Source organism: Nomascus leucogenys, chromosome 3, assembly GCF_006542625.1.
Source record: "Nomascus leucogenys isolate Asia chromosome 3, Asia_NLE_v1, whole genome shotgun sequence".
NCBI lineage: Eukaryota > Metazoa > Chordata > Mammalia > Primates > Hylobatidae > Nomascus > Nomascus leucogenys.
In genome coordinates this window covers 24,002,443-24,010,690 of record NC_044383.1, presented here as the reverse complement: position 1 = coordinate 24,010,690, position 8,248 = coordinate 24,002,443, and the positions used below count along the sequence as shown (strand labels likewise).

Here is an 8,248-nt window from a genome sequence, read left to right as displayed (position 1 = left end):
AAAAATATTAATTTTTGGATTCTCTTGAATGTCATGCCATACTCTCTTCTAGTTGAACTTCTTTCTTTGCCTTCCTTATGTCTGCACTCAAATTGTTGAGCACTGCTGAGGAAAATGACCCAGCCAGGCAGCTTAGAAACATTGTAAATGTATGATCAACGAGCCTTCAACATGCCATCAAAAGGCCCAGCCACTTAAACCTAGTTTTCTATTTAGAACTCCCACCTACCACCATATTTGTACATTTCATCCTCCTTTCCACCTCTCCTCCCGTTTCATCCCCTATTTCATTCTATCCCCTATCCCACCCATTATATGGAGGAGCTGTTCCCATTATGAAATACATATTCTCCTACCTGTACTCTGAATCCCATAACTGCTTGCCTTATTAAAGCCTTAAGCTATTAATAATCCCCTCGCCTATATCTTTAATCTCTTTCTCTACCTCACATTTCCCATGAGCTTTCGAACATGTTAAAATCGCTTCCATATTTCAAATAAAAAAATTAAAATAACTTAGTTGAATCACATATTTTCCTCCAGCTTCTGCTCTGTCTTCTTTTCTTCAAACCAATCATCTCAAATGAGGACCCACTCTGGACCTCTTTACTATCTTAGGTAATGGTATTGCCATTCAGTTGAGCAAATTAAAAAACTTACCATCTCCACTTCTTAATTGCTCCAGCATGTCTTCAACATGCTCTGTTTCATCAAAACTGCTCTCACTAAGACCAACAATGACCTTCCCTTGCATTTTGTGGGCACTTCTAAGACCTCATTTTACTTGGCCTCTCAGTAACATTTGATACTGTTGAAAACACCCTCCTTGCTGCAATTCTCATCCCCTTTGACTTCTCTTTTCCCACTCTCTCTGTTTTTCTTCTACCTTGCTGGCCACTCCTTCTAAATCTTCTTTTTTAGCTCTTTTCTATCTGGCTTTAAATATTTTAAAAATATGAAGGCTTAAATGTAGACCCTGTTTTTGGTTTATATTTTCCCATAGGTAATTTTATCTTCATGATGGGACTCCTAGACATATTCCCAGCTAAAAAACCCTCTTCTGAGTTCTGGATACACAGGTTCCCCACATATTTCTTCTTCAATATTTAAAATTCATATCAAATCCAATAAATTTCAGTAAACTCATGGTCATTTCTCCCCAAACAGGTTTTCTCAGTCTGTCCAGGCTGCTATAACAAATAAATAAACTGGATACCTTATAAATAACAGAACTTTATTTCTTACAGCTCTGGAGTGTGGGAAGTCTAAGACCACGGTGCTGGCAGGTTTGATGTCTGGTGAGGGCCCCCTTGCTGGTTCACAGAAGATGCTTTCTTGCTTTTTCCTCACATGGTAGAAGGGGAAAAGGCAGCACTCTTGGGTCTCATTTAAAAGGGCACTAATTGCATTCATGAGGTCTCCTCTATCATAATCTAATCACCTCCCAAAGGCCCTATCTCCTAATATGATCACATTGGTGATTAGATTTTCAACATATGAATTTTGGAGGGACACAAACATTCAGTCCATGGCACAGGTCCTCTCCCATATCTTGAGGAATGGCACTGCAATCTAGAAATCCAGATATCACCATTGACCCTTATCTCTCCCTTACCACCTATATCTACTCCAGCACTGAATAGACATTTTACCACTTAAATATCACTTGTTTGTGATTTTCAGGTACATTACTCAGTATAGATTTTAGTAATAATATTTCATATTTCCAAATCCCACCTAAATCAGTTAATCTGTGGAGATCCCCTTAAAACTCCAAGATGACTCTGGCCCTTTTGGAATTAGTTTATGATATGAGAAGTCATTTTATGGTTTATAGTTGAACAAATTCAGTTAACTCTAAAGGATTCTTTTAGTTCTTCACTGGCCAGAGTTAATTTCCACAATTGTAGTTTCAAGTAAAATTTTTGTTTTTATTGCTTTTTACATTTTTTAGCTTAAGTTTTTGAGTCATACACTGTCAACCTAAAACAAACTCATTTTTTCCCTTAACCTCCCCTTGGAAATGAAATATATTCCTCTCCATAATTCCCTTAGCCTACAGTGAAAAGTCCAAAAAATTGTGAAACAGGACTACTACCTTGCTCCTGTAGAGCTGTTCCACATTAAGTTGACAAATCTTGCAGGCAGAGGTCATTTGTCAAAAAAAAATACTGTATTTATTTGAATTGAACTCACTTTAGGTGCATGGTGTGCTGGGTTGGTTATCCAGCTCTTCTTAAATATTTTATCAAACTCTTAATTTGTTTGAAAAATAATAAAACCTCATAATAAAATTTTAAAATGTTCTTGTATCTCAAACTGTGCATTAGAGAAAACACAATTATAGCTCTTCACCATATTATATACCTCCATTATGCTAAATTCAGTAGTCAAGTGGTTGCAAGTGTATTTCAAAATAAACACAAATAATAGTGTGAAAGAGAGCTGCTCTACTTTCTTTTTTTTTTTTTTTTTTTTTTGAGACAGTCTCACTCTGTCACCCAGTTGGGAGTGCAGTGGCGTGATCTCACTCAGCTCACTGCAACCTCTGCCTCCTGGGTTCAAGCGATTCTCCTGCCTGAGCATCCCGAGTAGCTGGGATTACAGGTGCCTGCCACCATGCCCAGCTAATTTTTGTATTTAGTAGAGATGGAGTTTCACTATGTTGGCCAGGCTGGTCTCAAACTCCTGACCTCAGGTGATATGCCTACCTCAGCTTTATTTATTTATCTTTTTCTTGATGTCCTAACCAAACTCCAGTATATGAGAAATTGTCATCTTATAAATTGCTCTAGTGTTCAAAGGAAAATATAGTATCAGCTATATTTGGAGTTTGGTGGCATGATCATGACCCACTGCAGCCTCAATTTCCTGGGCCCAGGCGATCATCCCACTTCAGCCCCACAAGTAGCTGGGATCACAGGCACATGCCACCACACTGGCTAATTTTGTTTATTTTTTGTAGAGACAAAGTCTCACTATGTTGCCCAGGCTGGTCTCAAATACATAGGCTCAAGAAATCCTCCTGCCTTGGCCTCCCAAAGTGCTGGAATTACAGGCTTGAACTGCTGCATGTGGCTAGTATCTGCTGTTTATAAAACCTTAGGGACTCTCTTAGAACTCAGGAAAAGTAACATGCCCTGTATATAGATATTTAAACAATATGGATCAATGACCTAAATGTAGGAGCTAAAACTATAAAATTAGAAGAAAATATAGGAGAGAATCATGACTTGGATTTGGCAAAGTATCCTTAGATATGAAATAGAAGTCATAAGCAACAAAAGAAAAAATAAACGAGACTTCATCAAAATTAAAAACTTGTGTGCTGCAAAGGACACCATCAATAAAATAAAAAGGCAACCCACCAAATGAAGAAAACATTTGCAAATTATATATCTAAGGGACTTGTACCAATACTATATTAAGCGTAATGAAATGACAGAAATGTTTATTAAGATCAATTTTTAAAATGATCTGAATATCCATTTCTCCAAGTGGCTAATAAGCACATGAATGAAAAGATGTTCAGCACCATCAGTCATCAGGGAAATGCACATCAACACCATGAGGTATCACTTCACAACCACTAGGATGGCTAGGATCAAGAAGACAGATAATAAGTGTTGGTGAGGATGTGGAAAAATTGGAACCTCATGCATTGCTGGTGGGAATGTAAAATGGTGCAGCCACTGTGAAACAGTCTGGCCATTCATCAAATAATTAAACCTAGAGTTACCATCTGACCAAGTATTTTCTACTCTTAGATGTTTTCATTTCTCTTCCAAGGGAAATAAAATGTTTTGTTTGTGTTCACACAAAAACTTGTATACAAATATGTATTGTAGCATTACTTATGATAGCCAAAAGGTGGAAACAACCCAAAAAGAAACAAAATGTGATATATTTCTACAATAAAATAGTATTCAGTAATCAAAAAGAATAAAGTACTGATACATGCTACCACTTAAATGAGACTTGAAAACATACTAAGTTAAAAAAAGTCACAAATGTGTACACATTATATGATTCAATTCATATGCGAGTCCAGAACAAATCAATTTATAGATATAAAATGTGAATTCGTTGTTACTTAAGGCTAAGGGTGAGGAATTAGATGGAGATTGGGAGATATAGCTAAAAGATGAGAGCTTCTTTCTGAAGTAATCAAAATGTTCTAAAATTTACTGTGATGATGGTTTTGCGTATCTGTGCATATCCTAGAAACTATTGAATTGTACACTTTAAATGGATGAAATGAATGTCATATTAATGATATATCAATAAAGCTGTTTTCTTTTTAAAGAAAATACCTAGTTTGAAATAATAGGTGGTGACAGGGGTGGCTCTTCATCAGCACCAGAGGGATGGGCAACTTTTTGCTCTGTGCTCACCAAGGTTGTCCCAGCAAATAGGAGGGAGTATGCATAGCAGTTAGTTGTACGCATTCTGGAATCAAACTTCTCAACTTTGAACATTGAAGCGTTTTCTGTCATTTCCTAGCTGTGTCATCCTAGACCCACCGTCTCCCTTCTCTAAGTCTCAGTTTCCTCATCTTAGTAACAATAGCACATATGGCTGAGGATGTTGCGTGGAGTAGGGGTTGATCAAGTCAGAAAATCCATGTGTCCGACAGAGCATAGGCACCCTATTGCTTATGCTCTGGGGTAGCTTAGTTGAATTCCTTTACCATCTCAAAGTATTTAGTCAGGGAGAACATCGTCTCAGCCCGTAGCTGCCCAAGCCCCTCTAGCTGGAATTACTGGGGCTTTCTACCCCCCAGGATCTATCCAGTTTACTCCTCACTCAGTCCTGAACTGCACAGTATTTTGTTTCAACAGTTTTAGCCCAGCAGGTCATAGAATGTGGAATGGATCTCACAACCATAGATTTGGCATCAGGGGTGCCCACATTGAAGTCTAGAATCTAGACTCTAGACACCCAAGTGTCCTTCTCAACTCCAGCTTTCTGCTAGATTACTTAGTCTTTGACTATCACCCTGAACCAAGGTTACCTATTGATACTATAGCCAGATCCTGAAGTGACCTTCTTGGATGTGGCCTCAGAATTCTCCTCTGCATATTGTTCTCGTACTTACCAGCTAATCACTGGCATCTTGTTATAAGTAAACCAATTACTGGAGCCATACCCCTCTGCCCACCGAAACTAGGGTGCTGTACTTCCTAGGCTTCTGCTGCCATATTCAAATGTCTGACCATCTACTCCATTTAAAAGAAATCCTGTCTAAAATTTTACCTAAGTGGCCAAATCTTCAGACCCAAATAATTAGAATGCCAGCAGTCCATTGAGTTGGACACAGTAGAGTAGAATACTAGCTGTGTAAAGGACACAGCCTTCAGCCTGGTCAGTTTCTTTATATGGAATCAAGCCTCTTCCCTTCTGCCATGAATCAGCACCTGAGCCTCCAGCATGCATTTTGCTGAGCCCTAGGTAGGAAGTGAATTAATAAAAGATGTTGAATATTCCCTTGATTGTAAATAGGTCTTTTGATAGTTGGAAGACTAGGGAGATTGGCAACTGTAAAATTCAACATGTGGGGCTTAACAGCTTCTCAGAATAAAAGTCGACCCCTGGGTTTTTTTGTTGGTTTGCTTTCTTCCATTTTGTCTGTGCCCTAGAATCATTAGCAGTGAAAATCTGAAACATCACAATTTTACTCTGGAATTTTGAAAGCTACCAGTACTCCAACTGAAACATACCCAGGTTTACATATTTTCTTTTTATTTTCCTCCTGTTTTCATAGAAGTTGAATAGAATTAGAAGACAAATTAGTCATCAAAACAAACTCAAATCTCACCTGTAATCCCTGCACTTTGGGAGGCCGAGGCGGGCGGATCACGAGATCAGGAGATAGAGACCATCCTGGCTAACATGGTGAAACCCTGTCTCTACTAAAAATACAAAAAAAATTAGCCGGGCGTGGTGGCGGGCACCTGTAGTCCCAGCTACTCAAGAAGCTGAGGCAGGAGAATGGCGTCAACCCAGGAGGCAGAGTTTGCAGTGAGCCAAGATCAAGCCACTGCACTCCAGCCTGGGCGACAGAGCAAGACTCCATCTCAAAAAAAAAGAAAAAAAAAGACACATTACAAAGTCTTTAAAAGCATTCCCTCTGTTGTCCATTGACTCTTGGGGAAAGAAGTGCTCTAGTTTTTTTCTGCAAAATTGGGCATGTAGTTTAGCAAGATCATTTACAAGACTCTCTCTCTCTCTCTCTCTCCCCCTGCCTCCGTCTCCCTCCCCCTCCCTTTCTCTTCCACGGGACACCATGGTGATAGTTTAAAGGGGCAAAATGCTTTTTAAAGGATGACAGGAGGAAGGAATAGTTTAATGTTCTAACTTGGGAGTCATTGATACTAACTCACAGGTCACTGAGATCCTTCTCTAACAAACTATAGAAATCACGAAGTAGTTGTTTGTTTTTCCCAAGATTGGCAGATTAGAGGCATTCAGCATGCCTCAGCCACTTGCAAATAGCAAGATAGTACATAAAGATCAAGTCTGTGAGCTTCAATTCAAGAAGCAAATGGTAATCTACCAGAATCTTAAAGAACAACCCAGATCCCAGAGAAGAAAACACCAGCAAACAGCCCTCATGGTAGTGTCCAGCTGATAAAAGGATAGGAAAAAAAAGAAAAAATCCTACCTGCATTAAAATAATTACAAAAATTAGAAGTGCTAGCATCTCCAGATGAGAAGGAACCAGAGCAAGAATTCTAGCACCATGAAAAATCTGAATGTAGTGATACTATCAAATGATTACAATAGCTCTCCAGCAATGGTCCATAGCCAAAATGGGAACATGGAAATGACAGATAAAGAATGTAAAGTATAGATTGCAAAAAAGCTCATTGAGATCCAAGGCAAGGTTGAAAATCAATACACTGTTCTCCTGCCAGCATTACCGACCTGAACCCTCATGTGAAGGGTGAAATCCCTAAACTGGAGCTGGGTAGTAGTAAGCTGGCACTCCCTTATGACTTCTGGTGCAATAGACTCAGAATCAGACATGGTCCAGACTTGAAGGACTTAGAGGAATGGCTGCATACTGACTCCTGGGACATGGTCATGGCACTGAAGCTGCTGCTAGGGGCTGGCACTGTAGCCTATGGTGTCCCCAAATCCATGTTCACCATGGAAGGCAAACACAGCCATCTTCTTCAATTATATCAGTGGCATGCAGCAGGACACTATCCTGGCCAAAGGCTTCATTTCAGGATTCCCTGGTCTCAGTACCCCATTAACAATGATATTCTGACCAGACCTTGAAAAATTTACTCCCTAACAGGCTCAAAAGACCTGCAGATGGTGAACATATCCCTGTACATGGTGTCTCAACCCAATGTTCAGGAGCTTCCTAGCATGCACAAGCACCTAGGGCTAGACAACAGAGAATGAGTGTTGCTATCCATTGTCAAAAGAGTACTCAAGAGTGTGGTGGCCAAGTTCAATGCCTCACAGCTGATTACCCAGTGGACCCAGGTATCCCTGTTGATTCAATGGGAGCTGCCAGAGAGGGCCAAGGACTTCAGTCTTATCTTGGATGATGTAGCCATCACAGAGCTGAGCTTTAGCTGAGAGTACACAGCTACTGTAGAGGCCAAACAAGTCGTCCAGCAGGAGGTCCAGCAGGCCCAGTTCTTGGTAGAAAAAGCAAAACTAGAACACCAGCAGAAGACTGCCCAGGCCAAGTGTGAAGCCGAGGCCGCTAAGATGCTTGGGGAAGCACTGAGCAAGAACCCTGGCTACATCAAAACTCACAAGATTAGGCAGCCCAGAACATCTCCAAGACAATCACATCACAGAATCATATCTGTCTCACTGATGACAATCTTGTGCTGAACCTACAGGATAAGACTTTCACCTGGGGAAATAAAGGCAGCCTCATTAAGGGTAAGAAATTAGCCTGGTAACCAAGAATTTTACCCCCAAAGAGAAAGTGAATCTGCTTCTCCAGTTTTTGAGAACCCAGTTATGAACCCAGCACAGCCCCACCCTGCCCCAGTGTCATGTGAAATTTCCTTTTACCTGAAGCTATCCTCCCAACTCCTCCTGAATAAAGAAAGACTAAAGATCAGCCCTTTTTCTGTGGAATTACTTTTCTCCTCCCTGTGTTGGCCAGGGGTGTTGTGACAGTGTGTGATTCCTCAATGATTTCCTACAGTGTTGTTTCCTCCCTCAAGACTGGGAGGAGATAACCACTAACCTAGGAATTCTCAATACATTTTTA

General features: G+C 40.1%; 1 pseudogene; it reads left to right on the top strand.

Moving 5' to 3' along the window:
• Positions 1 to 7,080: 7,080 nt before the first annotated feature.
• LOC100603004 lies at positions 7,081 to 7,931 on the top strand (annotated as a pseudogene).
• Positions 7,932 to 8,248: the final 317 nt, after the last annotated feature.